This window comes from Aquarana catesbeiana, linkage group LG01 (assembly GCF_042186555.1).
Source record: "Aquarana catesbeiana isolate 2022-GZ linkage group LG01, ASM4218655v1, whole genome shotgun sequence".
In the NCBI taxonomy this organism is placed as follows: Eukaryota; Metazoa; Chordata; class Amphibia; order Anura; family Ranidae; genus Aquarana; species Aquarana catesbeiana.
This window is the reverse complement of record NC_133324.1, coordinates 860,094,217-860,112,706: the sequence shown is the minus strand read 5'-3', so window position 1 is coordinate 860,112,706 and position 18,490 is coordinate 860,094,217.

The following is an 18,490-nucleotide window of genomic DNA, read 5'->3' as shown; positions in this document are numbered from 1 at the left end:
CTCATTTACTAAGCTCTGGAGCAACTGCAAACTTTGCAAAGTAGAGTTATAATAAAGTGCTAGGAAATACAACTGGTGCAATCTGAAGACAGTAATTAAAATACAAAGTCCAGGGGATCAGTGGGCAAAGTTCATGTACTGGTGGGACCAGACCTATATATAAAGGTTCTGGTCAATATCAGCGAGGGCAGCCAGCAGATGAGAGCAGAAGCGACTTTGTATGCAAGGGTGAGAAAAGAAGAGGGAGAGCGGCGCCACTCTGCTGCAGTAAGTTAGTAGTAATTCAGGTTTAATCAACATAGTATACACTCACATTGTGTAGAATTAAAACAAGCATGGTCTTTAAAGGCTTGAGGCTCCTAGGTCCAGCTGGGTGGCAGTGGATGTCAGCACTTTCCGGCGGCTCCGGTGATTCCTGAGGCTCCGGGGCGGAAGACTGTCTCACAGCAAGCACGTCAGCACGAAGGACGGGAGGCGTGGTCAAGCTTTGCAAAGTGCTCAGTTGATTTCCCTTTAGTAAATCAACCCCAATGTCCACTTATCTGTCAGTTAAGCAGTGGCGGCCTGTAATGCAGGGCGCAGGAGCGCCGCCCCCTATCAATGAGACTAGCCCACTAATCTAATAGGCTTCAAAAAAGCCCACCCAGTTGTGTGACAATAGCAAATTAATATTTGCTATTGTCTTCCTGATTCTCCTCCCTTGTGAGACCCATCACCCGATTGGCCAAAAGAAGAACCGAGCATATTGGCCGCTTAGGAGGAGGAGGGAGGAGGAGGCGCATGGCGGAAGCCGCTGGGATGAGGAGGAGGAGAAGTGGCCACCCATTGCTCGGAGCAATTGCCACCCGATAGATGGGGTAAGTGCGAGCTGGTGACCGACCAACTGGGGGGGGGGCACCTTCTGTGGGCGCTATGTATTGTTTGCCACCCCCCCAAAAAAAAAATATACCACCAGTTGCCACTGCAGTTAAGGACTTGAATTGTGTAGTAAGTGTCAGAGAGGCTAGGATTTTTTTGTTTGTGATTGGAAATAGTATCTACATTGGTATGACGCTGCAAATGTAATGCAGCCAGTTGTGGCTAGTTTGCTAACTGAAAGTCCTCTATCGCTCCCTGTATAAAGGGAAAAAAACAGGGCTGCTATCATTACAGTACATAACACATCAAATATCATTTAATAAACTTAAGCAAACTAGGAACTATATGGCTCAACTTATCTCCAAGTTTGCCAACTGTTTTTGGCTCTTGTGTGCATTGAGAGTGACTTCACTCATAATGGGGACTTTGAGGACATCATAAAAGACGTTGCTGAAAAGACAAGTAAAAGAAAGAATCTTTCTAAGGAAGTGCCAAGAAATTCTGGAATTGGTTGCATTTCATTTCTGTCTCACAGTATTTCTTTCTGCCTCTTAAATGTCCATGTCCTTGTAGACTCCAAGGTTTGTATATACTCAGAAATCTGACAGAAGACATACTGTGGAAGACTGGTTAAACACAACAATAAAACATTCGAAATCGTACATTAGTGCCACATGGACACCATAAAAATGATATATCATCTCTAATTGTATGTTAAATGAAACCTATTGTTAAAGGTGCTGGAACTGCAGTCAAAATACATATATGAGAGCTGCTTTATCTGTCAATGGATTTACATTCTGTTGATTCCTGAGATTTTCATGTGTGTTTAGGCTTACTGACTTTTGGTCAGAAAGAAACAAAGAGATGGAGTTATAGAATATAGTCTCATAAAGTAAGAAATTGATAACTACAACACTTCAACTGTGCTGTGAATAACTTTGTAAATAAGGAAGTGTAACTTGTCGGTGTTAAAGCATACCAGGGCCTCATTTTATCACTTTGGTCCCACGTTGCCAATAGAGCCTGTGATATAACTAGGTAGTAAACCTCTTTATGCTCTAGCTATATATTGTTATGTTATTTAACTTATGCAGTTTACAAGTAGTCCAGGTTGCAATTAGGACTGTCAATGCACACAAGAGTGTTAAACTTATACTACTGTTGAAAAAAAAAATAAAATTGACAGCTCCTAGTAGCAAGTGCCCACAGAGAGTTATATACATATATTTATTTTCTCAGTAGAGGCAATTTTAGAACTTTATATGCAATGCTACAAAATTCCAACACTGCAATTAGACTTTCTGTCATGGCCGTCTGTCAAAATTTTGTCGCTGATTCACATGAACACTTTTATAGGATTTGTTAAAAACATGTGCATACCACAGGTTGTTTTTGTCCTATAGGTATATAAGGTTTCATATTGTTTATATCGGAATTTGCTGTAAAATGGCTGAGGTTTGAATATATGGAATTCACACTGTTTATATTTTTAATAAAGGTGTCAGCATGAAAGTAAACCTATCACAAATCCTAGAGATTCAAGCAGAGCTTTTGGTCAAAGTAAGTATAAGCAACCCTATGTCAAAAAATGAGTAGATTCAGTGATGTGGACAGCTTAACCAAAATGGAAATCTCAAGGTTTCTGTAGGCAAGCTTGTTCTCCTCACCTACTGAACATCCCTGTTGGTCCTTAATTGTGATGGTCAATATTATTGATCAACAGGGAGGCTGTGGATGCCAAAGAGGTAGAACCAAGCTAGGTTTTCACATGAATAAACAGGAAGATAAAAGGAACTTGTCATAAGACCCTTCAGTAATACCTCAAATGTGAAGAGGCCACTAACCTTTGCCAGTTGTTAGGATTCTCATCATACATATCCAGGAACCTGTGTGGGGACCTCGAGTGAGTGTTTTTACTAATCACCCAATATATTGGTCCCTGCTTGATCTCAGCCAAAACTTTGTTGCTATGTATCTTATCTTGTTGTACTCTGTTTACACATATCAGTTTGCCTTGAAGAAGGGGGTGCATATTCTTGAAACATGTTGGGTTTCCATAAGGTCCTTAATAAAATATCCTACATGAAGAGATGTGATTTTGGAATTGTTTTTTTTTCACTTTGGTTATGGGTTCTGCCCTCTAAATATAGCGGTGCACTCATAATTCTGTATTCCTGCTTATCAACACATGAGGAGCCTTTTACCTGGATCTTATGATAATTTGGCCTGCCCCTCCAAATATTCATTTTTTTCTTCAAATTCTAATTGCTGACATTTTTATACTCTACAGCACTGCATAACATGCTGCTGTTTGTAGCGTCATAGCATCAGTCTAAATCAAGGATACCGGTAAAGTCATTTTTTTTTCTTATTTTTTATGATGTCAGCAAGCATACGAATACACAGTGGGAAATAACTCAAGCAAGTTACCAACAAAACTGGGTATCCATCTAGTTCAAATTAGACTACAGCTAATGTTGCAAAAAAACATGCTATAGTGTTGGGAGTGTTCGGACCCCTGTGTCTGCAACCTTGAGGAGCCATCTGTGACAGTTTGCAGTTATCCGTGACATATTTACTATTGCATTTAAGGCAGATTTTTCCATCTAGAAACATGCTTGCCTAGGAAATGGTCAGGGGCGCGTTTTACATTAATGCAATGCAGCAGTAAAATATGAATTAAGCTGTGATCAAACTTTCTGTGCAGCAGCATTGATACATCTTCCCCGTAGACTGGAATTGTCTTACAGTGCTTACAATCTTTTCCATTGAGCAATAGTATGAAAAGAGTGAGTGTAGAATTGAAATACCACAACATAGTGTACATACAATTTTATTCACATGAAAGGTCAGATAGAAACTGTGTATAAAGCCAGTGCTTATTATGAAGGGGCAGTGTTTATCCCCCCAAAATGCATTGGAAAATGCACTGTTTCCATCTCACATTTTAATGGCATAAACTGGACTGTAATACCACATTGTAATGCTTGAATCCTGCACTCAATGGGTAAAGGGATTGTAAAGGCAGAAGGTTTTTTTATCTTAATGCATTCTATGCATTAAGATAACAAGCCTTCTGTGTGCAGCAGCCCCCCTCAGCCCCCTAATACTTACCTGAGGTCCCTCTCTGTCCAGCAATGTCTATGAGTATCTCAGCCATCTGAGATTCTCCCTCTTGATTGTCTGAGACACAGCAGCGGCGCTATTGGCTCCTGCTTCTGTCAATCAAAGTCAGCTAGCCAATCAGGGGAGAGAGGGGGCAGGACCGAGTCAGGGCTCCGTGTCTGAATGGACACAGGGAGCTGTGACTCGGCTCGGGTACACCCATAGAAAACTGCTTGCTGTGGGGGCACTCAAGGGGAGGGAGGGGCCAGGATCACAGAAGAGGGACCACTGCAACTGAGCAGATAAGTATAAACTGTTTGTTATTTTTATAGAAAAAAAAACAAGACTTTACAATCATTTTAAAGTGTTACTAAACCCACAACAGTAAAAACAGTGTGTATACAGTGTGCAGTAAAGCATGCTTCTTATACTCACTGTGGAACCTAAGGGGTAAATCCTTCACATTTATTTATTTTAGGTACTTATATAGTGTCATAATTTACGCAGCGCTTTACATATACATTGTACATTCACATCAGTCCCTACCCTCAAGGAGCTTACAATCTAAGGTCCCTAACTCACATTCATACATACTAGGGACAATTTTAGACAGGATCCAATTAACCTACCAGCATGTCTTTGGAGTGTGCGAGGAAACCGGAGTACCCACGCAGGCACAGGGAGAACATGCAAACTCCAGGCAGGTAGTGTTGTGGTTGGGATTCGAACCAGCGACCCTTCTACTGCTAGGCGAAAGTGCTAATCACTACACCACTGTGCCACCCACACATAGTGTGAAAAGGCTTTTTGATCCTGTCTTCTCTGATCCTCCCCTTCTTTTGTTGTCCCCAAGGCATCTGCTGATAGAACAGAGCCCTAGGAGGCACTCTGCACATACTCAGAGTTTTTTTTTTTTTTTTGGGGGGGGAGGGTGCATGTGATCAGCACAGGGCCAATCAGCACTGTCCAGACAGAGGGTCAGGGGTCATGCAGCCTCACAGGACAGTTAGATGAGAACTCCTCCTCCGAGCTTTAACCAGTGCTCGATTGGACACTAATAGAAATCACAAGGCTGTTCTATACCGCTGATGAGAAAAGGTATTTAGCAGTATATATTTCCTAACATATTTGCATTTCCATGTTCTGTGTACTGTAGGAGACCAGATATAGTGAATGCTGGGTCCTGGGTTTAGTAACACTTTAAGGTCACAGCCCATGGTGGCCCCTGAAAGCCCCTTGGTGTGTAGAAGCTGCCTGCCAAGAGGCACCAGACACCATACATCATTGCTACCCCCACACTATTGGTTAGGCATAAGAGAAGCATTGGGCATCCAGTATTATCTATCCACACCTTAAATTGTGTAACAATATGACCAAGTAGGGAGTGGAAAAAGTTGAATCCAAATAGATAAACTAAATTTTTTGTTAAAGTTTATTGTTGTAAACTGATTTTTTCACTCTGCACTATTTCATAAATAACACTGTTGGCATAAGCCTCAAATTTTGAAACTATTTCTTTTATGTAACTTTTATGGGACACAAAAGAGCCTGCCTATATTTCTGCTTCCAAGATTGCTGTCTTGACCTCTGATGTAAAGGTGCTTTGTATCCCATGGGAGCAGAGAACTGTAATTATTGAAATCATTATCATGGTGAATTATCGTGTTTTTGAGTAAAATGCTGCTGGCCTAAGGAGTTCTACATAGGAGCAGTTCACGGTCAAGTTGAGATTCAGTCATTGAAGGAAAATTACTGAGAATGACCAAAAAGCCTTATTAATTATGAAAGTTAATCCTTGGATAATGTGATATTTCTTAAAGCCCAAAGCCCACCAATATTTCTCATATTTAGTATTTGAGAAAGACTATTAAATCATTTTACTTTGTAGATCGTATATAGTATGTGCCTTGTTCCCTTGTGCTGGTACAGACTCCTAAAGATTTCACTGTGTACAAATTTTGCTTACGTGTGCTGCAAGGAGTAACTAGGGGAGAGCCGTGTCAGCCAAGAGTGCAATATAGACTGACAGTACAATATAGTGCACTTTGGGGGAAAACTATTTTAATACCTGGATGCCTGTGAATTAGACAGACAAAAGAATCTAGTTCTTACTAATATATTCAACAGAATTACCTTTGTCCTGAAAAAATGGAACAGGAGCCGGAATGTGACCTTAAATATGTGCCTGGTGGGAGGTTGGGTTATTACAAACTCTATGGTTTAGTCTAAATTCTTAGATTCACTCACCTCTATTGGGCTACAAATAGATGGAATGTGATGACTAAAGACATATAGGCAACCCTGGGTAACCATGGACAGCTATGTCTACAGTTTCTCAGTGGCAATAAGCAGCATTTGAACATTTCATTTTGTTTAACCCAAGACTGCCAAAAGTGGGATCTCAAATGAGCCAGCCTTTCTGTCTAATATCAACTTCCAGATAATGACCCAACATTTCCAGACTGCCCGTCCAATCCAGGCCTTGCCGATGGCAACAGTCATTTATAGTCACGCAGGGTATTATTATTATTATTCAAATGAGCTCTAAACCCAATCACTAAAATCTAATTTAAGCTTGTTTGTGTAATTTCAAAAGTTGTTTTGGGACTTTAAAATATGATGCTTTCATTAAAAACAATAGACAGAGACAAGGGCGCAGGAGTGGTTAAAAGCAAGCATTTATTATAACACATAAATGCAGTATCCACTTACACTTAAAGAATAAGTTCACTTTAAAAAAATAATAATCATTAATAAATGCAAATTTTTTTGGGTGCCTGTAAACCATTGCACCACGATCAGCAGATCACTGGTGCCATGCAGGGCTCCTGCAGATCTTTCTGTGTATCTTTGTGACCATACATCCCATCCGGGCAAGCAGATACACTGTCAGAAAGAATCAACGAACTACCATGGCACTCCACAGCACTATGGTAGCTAATTGAAAACTACAAGCCGGGGGAGTGGCTTGGCCGAGCAAGGAGATGGCTGCCTGAGAGAACAGCTCCCGCCGTTGCCTCATTCTCAACATCTTTACTGGAGGTATTTACTTTCAATTTTCACTTGAAACGATGAGGACTGCCTCCCGCAATACCTCTGCTTCGAGATCCCAATCTCCCCGTGAGATTCCAGGAAGCATGAGCCAGAACATCCCTGAAATGTTCAGGACACAGAGGGGCAATATGGCGTCGTCCCGCCACGGACCTTCACAAACACCAGAGCCGCAACTGTCGGGACCGTTACCTACCACGCACGGGTCACCTCGGACACTGTCAGTAGCACAGGACAATCACCAGCAGCCTTACCTCAATATACATGACCTGAGGACCATTGCGGCTGACATAAAAGACACCCTGTCAGCCGCCATTGCTGAACTAAGACTAGATATCCATACACTGAACGACAGGGTTCAGGATGTAGAAAAAAACGTAGTTCAATATGATAATGTCCTCCGCAAAGCAACAAGAAAAATCGATACAAAAAAAAAGAAAAATCGATACCCACACTCTGCAGCTGAGGGAAGTACAACGCCACGTTGAAGACCTCGATAATCGCGGCCGCCGCCATAACCTCAGGGTCAGAGGAATGCCTGAGAGCATTGATGCTTAACACCTCATGCCTACAGTAACAGACCTGTTTAATAGCCTTTTGAACAGACCAAGGCAGACCCCAATTGAGATGGAAAGAATCCATAGGGCATTACGTCCCAAAGGTAGAGAGACAGACCCCCCTCGGGACATTATATGCTGCATCGTGGATTACAAACTGAAGGAAGACATCCCGAGGCAAGCGAGAAGCACACCACAGCTACAGCATGATGGCTCACATATCCAGATTTTTCCAGACTTGTCCAGCATTACCCTACAACACCGACGGGACCTTAAACCACTACTCGAGGTCCTACGCACCCATGGGATACAATATAGGTGGAAATTCCCCTTTTGTTTATCGGCTACTCATCTGGGACGAACGGCACTGCTAAAAGTGCCTAAAGACTTGCGGCCATTTTGTGACAGCCTAGGCATCCCTGTGGTGGAGGTCCCTAATTGGTATGTGGAGTACCGCCATTTCAATGCGAGGAAACAGATGCATCCTGAGGAACCGATGGATGCACAGGAAACACGTTACCGCAGGAGAAGATCCCCATCGGGCACCAGACCACACACCGCTCACCCCAGTGCTAATCGAGGTCATAGCCCCTCCGACTCCCCGCGATCCCGGAGAGCACGAAGGGAGTACTAAGTTCGACCCTTTCTACACAGGTTTTGTATGGTCACGTCTCACCCGCGTTGACTGACTACAATTGATCCTATGGTTCTAATTTTACCGAAAATGTTCCTATGTTCATTAAAGGACAATCTGCTCGTGCCATCCTACAACCATTTCTACACTGGCTACCTGTTTATTATACTATCCCTGAAGACCGACACTGCGGTTTCCATCTCTCTATCTCCCCACTGAGATTACTTGTCTACCAATACAGAATATCAACACATCCTCAAGATCGTTATAGACAGCAACCTTCGGTTCATAGCTCCCTTACCTAACGCACGCTGATCTCCCCATCTACCCTGGAAGGCACTGTTCACAACATCCGACCGACTTACGGACTTAGACTGTATATAGATGCGGTCGGATACTTCAGATGCATTCTAGAAAGTCCATATGCTCTACCTTACATGGGTTTATATCACATAACCTGCATTGTTCAGTTTGGGTAACGTATATTTAACCTGTATTCCTGATAGATATCTGATCCCTCACTGTCTTAGATTTAAACCCATGATGCCTACAGGACGGGATATGTACTCACTACCATCATTTGACTCAGGGAAGCACTTGTCGGGATATTGTGTTTGCCTAATAGATAGTTTCTTCCATATTTCACCATGGGACTGATAAACAGAATAGGTTGTTCAATCCGCTGTCCTCCCCTATTCTCCACCAATACCGAACCCACACTATGCTAATGGGAAATGCCTCCTATGTGTTAACATTCCCCCTTTCATAGAGTGTACCTGGCACCTGTCTATCCCCATTTTACTATTTCTAATATATGATTAGCAGGTTGTAGGTAACGCTTCACTTACACTTTACTCCTATAACACGCTACACACAGCTATTCTCCTACTCCAGGAGGAGACCAGACAAGAGAGACCGAATGGGGGTTATTACAGCTGCAATATGAGCTTTAACGATTGCCCGGTCACAAAAGGCTAACCTCCATTCACACCCATCAGTCTTCCTCTGTCCCCAATACCAAAGGCCCCTCGAGTACGCATATAGTCAATGGGTCACTAACAGGATAAAAGAGCCTTTATCATAAATATAATTTGCTAGGGGGACTGAGTTGGGAGGAGGGTCAGGATCACTGGCAATCTAGAATAGCTCTGCTTCTCGGTCAACCCTGAGTTATAAATACCAGCTGTTGGGCGTTCACTGTTTTTCTAGTTAGAAATGTTTTAAAGTTCTTCATTTAAAATGCCTTACTAGTTAGTCAAATATCAATTAGTTACACTTGACACATACTATGCTCAACTGTTTTAAGAGATATACCTTCTCAAGAAACCACACTACCTGACACCTGTCACAGGTTATATCTTATCATTACCACCCTTTCATGGCTCTCGACATATAGACGAGGCCCGGCCATCCCTCCCGTACTCCAGGACCTAGACTTAACCAATGTGTCTAACGGACCCATCAACACACAAACAAATACTACACTATCCCATATGTGGTATGTACAGAAAAGTATATTCTCATATCTTGAACCCTACCAAGACATCCTCCATTTTTTTACTTTGACGGATGGCAACTGCGGAATGACCATCTAATTTACTGGTTATCCTTTGTTAGGTACTTACCAACCCCCACACAGTGCAGTACAAAAGGTACAGATTTATATCTGGACCTAACTCCACTGACAACTCACTGTACCCACCTAACCTCTCTGGACATAGAGAAGGTTAGTTATCTTCTCCCCTTCCCCTATACAACTTACCAGGCCCCTTTTGCTGAACGAATACTCATACGTTCTTCTACCTTCAATTACTGAACATTTTTCCATTCTTTTAGTCCTTTAAACACTCTACGTATAACCACCCTCTTATTGATACACTGGCGGATACGGACACCAACACACCTGACATGAAGGGCTTGATCAAAAACTAAGTCAACTCAAAGGTAAAACTATGTTCAATAAACATACGAGGGTTAAACATCCCTGAAAAAAGGTCGCAGTTACTGTATACACTACAGAAAAGTAAAACACACATAGCATTCATCTAAGAAACTCACTTTCGCTCCGATAATGTGCCCAAACTCAGCAACCACTATTATCCCACAGTTTTTCATGCATCCAATGATACCTCTAAGACTAAAGGGGTTGCCATATTAATATCTAAAAACTGCCCCTACAAATTTCTGAAATCAAGCGAGATGATAATGGTAGATACCTATTCCTCAAGGGCACACTACATAACAAACCTATCACCCTAGCAAACCTATACGCCCCTAATAAACAACAAGTCCCCTTCTTTCGAGAAACATTACAGCGACTCACTGAATTTTACTCTGGAATTCTCATTGTAGGTGGGGATTTCAATGTCGCGCTCACTCCGACATTGGATTCCTCTAACGGGTCTTCATCCATGCCGTATAGAGCCCTGAGGGCTATCAAAAAACACATGCAGGAACTAACCCTACATGACACTTGACGCACACTACATCCAAACGATCGGGATTTTACATTTTATTCATCACCCCACGACAAATATACCAGAATTGATCATTTTTTTATTTCCCAGAATGATTTACCGCTTCTGACAACAGCGACCATAGACCCTATGGTGCTATCTGATCATAATCCCATTTCTATGACTCTGACTATACCGTTGACTCGTTCTGCAAATTCGATATGGCGCTTAGATAACTCCCTACTGAAGGACCTACACATCACACAAAAAATTACCAAGCGATTATCACAATACTTCCAGGAAAATGTCACTGACAATTCCAGCCCAACCAACACTTGGGCCACACATAAATGTGTAATGAGAGGGGAATTTATTTCACAGGCTGCACATAGAAATAAACAGAGACGGAATTTTGTCTCCACCTTATCTACTAAAATACATGCTCTGGAATGGGCACATAAAGAGTCCTTAGCCACTAAATCTCTCACTGAACTGTTACAGGCCAGGGAGGAACTCCGAGAAGTGTTAAATAAAACACTAAGACGCAAATATGCTTTGACACAAAAAATGTTTTATGAGTTCGGTAACAAATCTGGGAGAATGCTGGCCAGAGCAATACAACATAAAAAGGCAACATCGACTATACATAAGATTAAAGACCCCGCCGATAATGCTTTTGTATCCTCAGAGGATATTGCTGCCCAATTTGTCAAATACTTCTCCAAACTTTATAATTTACCCCCCACAGACACAAAAGACCTCACCCATACCAGACGAGAAGCAATCGCAACCTTCCTACAGCAATATTGCACGTCCACTATCTCCCCAGAGGATTCAACGGCTCTTCAAGGCCCTATCAATGGTGAGGAAATGGCCATAGCCCTGAAACAACTTAAAATGGGTAAAAGTCCGGGCCCAGACGGGTTGACAGTAAGCTATTACAAAACCTTCCATGAGACACTTACCCCTCATTTTATTAAATCTTTCAATTCTCTACACTCATCCCCACAAGCCACCAAGGACCTACTGGAAGCCCATATTGCCTTGATACCAAAACCTGGCAAAGATGAAACAATAGTCTCCAGTTACAGGCCCATCTCCCTCCTAAATGTAGACATAAAACTATATGCCAAAATCCTTGCTAATCGCTTACTTCCTCTCATTCCTAAATTAATAGCCCTTGACCAGGTTGTATTTATCCCTGGAAGAGAGGCCAGGGATAACACCATAAAAGCTCTTCATATTCATCAAAATCGTCTACAAGGTTTTTTCTTGTCCCTTGATGCGGGGAAAGGCGTTCGACAGAGTGGCCTGGGACTACATGTCAGCAACGCTGCAGGCCATGGGGTTTCCTCCACATTTTCTACAACTGATACTAGCACTATACTCTTACCCCACGGCTAGAATAAGAGTCAATGGCCGCCTGTCGGACGCCTTCTCCGTCTCAAATGGTACACGTCAAGGATGCCCATTGTCACCTCTCATTTTTGTCCTCACCCTAGAACCCATCCTGTGCAAACTCAGAGCTAATCCTGATGTTAAAGGCATTGATATCCGTAAAAAGCAGTATAAAGTTGCAGCATATGCAGACGATATCCTTCTCTTCCTCTCAGACCCATTAATCACTATGCCTCAAGGACTTTGCCCTTTTTAACAAATTAGCTAATTTACAAATTAACTTTACGAAGTCTAAAGCCCTTAACATCTCCCTTTCATCGATATTAGTGACACTATGTCAGGCAAATTTTCCCTTCAGCTGGGAACCTCAGGCTCTCACGTACTTGGGGATCCAAATCCCATCTAACCTAGGCAAACTATATGAAAGGAATTACTTACCAATATTACGAACGATACAAACAGACCTTCTCAAATGCACCTCAGGACAATTCTCATGGTTTGGGCACATCGCCATCCTAAAGATGAACGTTCTACCCCGTATCTTGTATATATTGCAGGCAGTCCCGATTAAACTTCCCGCATCATTTTTCACGACATACAAAAGACTATGCAGGAATTTTATATGGGCTTCCACGTCCCCAAGACTGAGCTGGGATAGAATGACTATCCCCAAATCGAAAGGTGGATTAAGCCTCCCCGGCATCTATAAATACCATTCAGCGTGTCACCTCACAAGAGTAACTGACTGGCACATCCATTAACTCTCCAAAGACTGGGTTAATATTGAAAAATCCATCGATCAGGTCCCTCTAGCCTATCTACCATGGATCGACACTAGGGCAACACCTACAGCATATTCCACACATCCATTAACGGGACCCACGCTCCACACTTTCAGAAAAATATCACACATACTCCAATGGAATCCTTCACTGGGACCTTTGACCCCCACTAAATAGTAACCCTGATTTTCCACCTGGTGTTCCACTGCGTAATCCAACCCTCGTCCAAGATGCCCCAACACTTAGAGCCTCACAATTCTTCCAAAACGGAACACTTATTTTGTTTAATGCTCTGATCTCTCAACTCCCAGACTACCACATTCCCTTTTATAAACTCCTTCAAATTAGACATTTTCTTAACAGTGCCGGACCTATCACACAATGGTCAAGAGACCAAACTCCTTTCGAAACACTATGCACTACTACGACCCCTCAAAGACATCTCATCTCAGAGGTTTATGCACTCCTATTTACCGATCAAGACCCTAAATGCAACCCAATAAACCAGAAATGGGAAAGGGAACTCCAGTTGAACATACCCACAGAGGAATGGAAATCCATTTACGAAAATATTCATAAGGGCTCCATCAATGTTTCAGCACAAGAAAACTGTTATAAAATATACTCAAGATGGTATAGAACTCCTGAAAAAATTCACCTATATCATCCATCTGTCTCATCTTCGTGCTGGAGGTGTAATTCTGACGTGGGCTCCCTTCTTCATATTTGGTGGGACTGCCCACACATAAAATTATTCTGGGAAAAGATTCATGCTGCAATACAACATATCACAACTTATACTGTGGCCTTTACACCGACTCAATACCTACTACATCACCCATCGATTCCACAATCCACATATATAAAATCCCTTATACTCCATCTCATAAACACAGCTAAACAATGCATACCTCTATACTGGAGGAGCACCAACTCGCCTACACTAGTCGACTGGTTCAAACGCATAGAGAAAATATCAGACATGGAAGACCTAATCCATCAAGGCAAAGATAACCCAACAAAATACCGAAATACTTAGGTTTGTTGGTTACATTTCCGTGCTTCCCCTAAGTTTCAAGAACTTCTCCACGATCCCTAACTTAATCTCTTATTTAACATTCGACTATTCACCGTATCCGCCATGAATATCCATGAATATCCATGAATATCTATACACTTCTTTAGATACCTCAACTTGCTCTGGCTACCCCCTCCTCCTTACAGGACTGACTTCTACGTACACATCTGAGACTCACTAGTATGAGATCCGAAATATACCTAACATGTCACCAAGGGCAAAATCACTGCATTCCACATATGCTCGTTCACATACAAACTACCAATCTTTTCATATGGTGTACTACACTTATAAAGACTTAGAATGTCTTAATTCACATCCTTGACTTAGAGGGATAATACATATTAATTAGTAGATCAACACTGTGATCTCATTCAGAGGAAAATCTCCGGTCTTCTCCCCCGCACAGTGTGGTCCCATTAGGGGTGCGTAGGTTTAGAGCAGGCCTTGTCTTGATCTACCTAAAAGAATACAATTGACCCTCAAAGACTTGAGCTAGGATATGTCACTATAGTTCACATTCTTCTGCAAGACAGTATATCGTCATTTAGTTGGCTACGTTCAGTCAATGATTAGAGACTCTTATAAGGCCGATCTTCTTAAAGCTAAGGAGATATACAGATGATACTTTACAACTTCATAATAGGAACCTGTACTGTTAAACATAATTAATTGTATGAATTGTAATGTCTGTTATGATTTTATGTCAATGCTTTATTTTCATAAATAAAAAAAACGTTAAAAAAAAAAATTGAAAACTACAAGCCAAGAGCTGCGTATGCTCCTCTCCTGCCTTTTTCCACCAAAACCCCACCCCCCTCCCCCCCACAGTGACTGGTTGCTCCTAACAACCAATGCAAAAATGAATGCAGCAACGGACCACTTGTCCATTTGCATGCGTTTATCTGTTCAGTTTTTTTAACAGATGGGGCTTTTATCCCCTCACTTAAAACCAAATGTTTGCGGAAGCTGATGAAAACAGATGTAAATGGATGATCATCTATTTTCATCCATTTTTCCAAAGGGATGCATTGATGTCTGTTTTTCATCCGTCAACGGATGGATGAAAAATGGACGAACAGTCCGTATGTGTGAAAGGGGCCTAAGTACAGTGGCTCTGACCTGAGCTGTCAGTTATTTTTCGTTCTACCTGCTGGGCTGAACAAAAAAAAATATTGGCGTGTACGAGGCTTAAGTGGCGCTGTGTCTTGACAGTAGTCTGTGCATCTTCTTGCCTGCTGCTGGAATTAAAAAATGTAATGCTGAGTGCTCCACCATTCAGGAGAAGCCTTGTATTTTTATCAATAAATAAAAGTTTTCCTCTGATTGGCCAAGGTAGAAATTGTGATATCATCCACCTCTTTACCTTGGCCAATGAAATTAATAAAAATACAAGACTGTTCCTGAATGGCAGAGAAGCACTCAACTCAACTGCATTGCTGTCCCCAAACTATTTAACTTTTTAACAAACTATTTCAAGTGTATTGAAACCTGGAATTCTACTTTAATAATACTGCTTAAATTATGTTACCTGGAGTTGAGATTTGAGTTTTTTTCTGTCTCTTATGTAAAGTCTTCTTAAAAATACATGTCTCTACCCTACCTGTTAGAAGGAATGGGAAAAGAAAGGATCACATTGGTAATAAAACTATTTTACAGGGGAATCAGAAAAATAAAAATGGCTCCATTAATGTCAGTGACAGGCTGGATAATACCTGTGATATTTTATAGTTCCACTTTAATTGAGATGCAGATAGAAGTTTAATTTTATACAGTTTGTTAATCCTCTGACTGTAGTTTATATTTTGGTCTGGTGTTTAATTATGATAAAAGGTTTTTTACAAAAGTCAGGATCCTTTTAAGAACAATTAGATAGTTAAGGCTTTATTACATACAACAATGGTAAAACATATTATAAACTGCATACATACAGACACATTCTCTATAAATTAAAAAAGCAGGGTTGAGTAACTTCCAGATTGCTGCATAGAATATCAAGAGGCCTGTATTCAGTGACTCACTACTTGCAATCTGTACATTCTTCATGAAGCTAGCAGTATTATTTATCTCAGGCATATATAGCGCTGAACTCTACAAACCAGTGGACTGCATGGACTAGTTCAGGGGTGAGTTATGCAGTAAGGCTCCATTTGGCCAATGAATTGTGCAGTCTATTCCCAGCTGGTATATGAAATCATATGACTCAGTTATTTGATATTCATGCATAGCATTTGTTATTCTTGATGGCCTTCAAGAGAATGAATTTTAGAAGGTCTCATGTGGTGACAAAAGCTGATTGAGTGCCTAGTTGTCTTTTGTAACTGTCTATCCAAGCCATAAAGAAAAGTATGTGCAACATACTTTAGAGCAAGGAAGTAAGTTACAGAAGGTGCTAATATGACAAGCTGCCCATCAAATCTAGATGCACCACTCACTGTTCTACATATCCAAAACAGTCAGTGGGAAGGGCCTATTGTCCTTACTGCATAGGTTGAGACAAGTTAATCAGATAACTCACTTTTGTGTGTTTAAATACAGGATAATTCTCATAAAGCTGTTTTTCTTGCTTAGCCATTATTTTCTTTCTATGTAGCTCATATCTCTAAAGACACAATTTGCAATGGTACATAGCACACATGGTCTGCTCTGTAAGTATTGGTGTTTTGACACTACAAGTGCATTTATAACATAATTATAATGGCCTTATTAATAAAATCCATGTAAAGTTCATTCAAGATTACCCCACGGGTTATCACTCACTATAACATAATAATACCAACTTTAGGATGGTGATAACTATGACTATCGGTAGGTGTCTGTTAAGGAAAACAGAAAAGGTGATGGTAAAATCATTTTTCCTGAATAAAATTATTTATGAGAACATAAGACTTTATACAATTAAAAGACCATTTCATTTGACAAAAAAAGTAATTTCACTTCTTAGTGATATGTATATTTGTGAATTGAACATTTTTAAGAAAAAACTATCATGAGATAAAAGTTGAGTTAAAATATTTTATTTTAGTGAACTAAGGCTATAGTCTGTAATGTTTTTGGTGGCTGTAAAGCCTCCTATAGGGATAATTGTTCTTTATATCCTAGATACATACCACTGTAGTTTCAGGGAACCTCCTAAATACATACATACATACATACATACATATGCATACGTTGGTATTGCAAAAATTGTATGACAATATAAGTGACACCCTTCTGGTGGTTAGCAAAACTCAAAGTAAATATAATACATATCCATACATATATCCTTTAAATCTGTGCAACAGTTCAAATATATTAAGTGTACAAATACAGAAATTTTTGCCCTTGGGACTTTGAATGAGGTGTGACACTGGTAATGATGAAAATAAAAAAAACACAAATTTATTGGTTCACACAAGATCTACAGTAGCCACAAACAGATGTCAGGTATATGAACAGATTTGTAATGTTGTACACATAGTATTGCAGTAAAATACAATTTTCCATAACAAAGGCCCAAAATAAGTACAAGAATGCATCCTAGTGACCCAAAGTGTTGCATGAACACCAGTTAACTTTGTCAGGGGTTGATGCAAACTTCATATCAAGCTGTTAGAGGGAATACATATGCTCATATTCACTGGACTACCGCTGAAAATGTCTGTCCCGGGAGCTGTGGGTGTAAGATCCAAAAAGACCGGTAGGTCAAACTGGGAGAATGCGGGCCCAAACCAACATAATGGCTTCCATGATGATGACTTGGTGGAACATGTGCTTTAGCACAGGGTGTTGTTGCTTCCCTGATCATCATGGATTACCCTCAGTGGCTCCATGATGATCATCGAAGCAACAACACTCTGTTATGAAGCCATTATGTTGGTTTGGGCCCGTGTGCATTCTCCCTGTTTAACCTACCGGGTCTTTTGGATCTTACACCCACGGCTCCCGGGACAGACATTTTCAGCGGTAGTCCAGTGAATATGAACATATGTACTCCTGCTAACAGCTTTATATCAAGTTTGCATCAACCCCTGAGGAAGGAAACTGGTGTTCACGAAACGCATCGGGACACTAGGATGCATTCTTGTACTTATTTTGGGCCTTTGTTATGGAAAATTGTATTTTACTGCAATACTATGTGTACAACATTACAAATCTGTTCATATACCTGACATCTGTTTGTGGCTACTGTAGATTTTGTGTGAACCAATAAATCTGTGTTTTTTTATTTTCATCAATCCTAGTGTCACACCTCATTCAAAGTCTCAAGGGCAAGAATTTGTGTATTTATATGTTCAATAGGGATGGAGGTGTACCACGGGGTACACCAGGTCACACTTTATTATTATAAATATATTAAGTGTGTACTTGATAGAGTGCACTTCTCCTTTAAAACACATACAATGACTGGATGCTGTTTATAACACCACGTGAATCCTATACCACTAGGGGTGGCAGCTCACCTCAAAGAATGGACCAAATAAATTTAAGTCTAATGTGCATCACCCTTTTTGATTTGGGACCAAGTCATATCCTGATATTCCTCCACTGATTACTTCACTTGGATGAGGCTCCAAGGAGCATAAAGC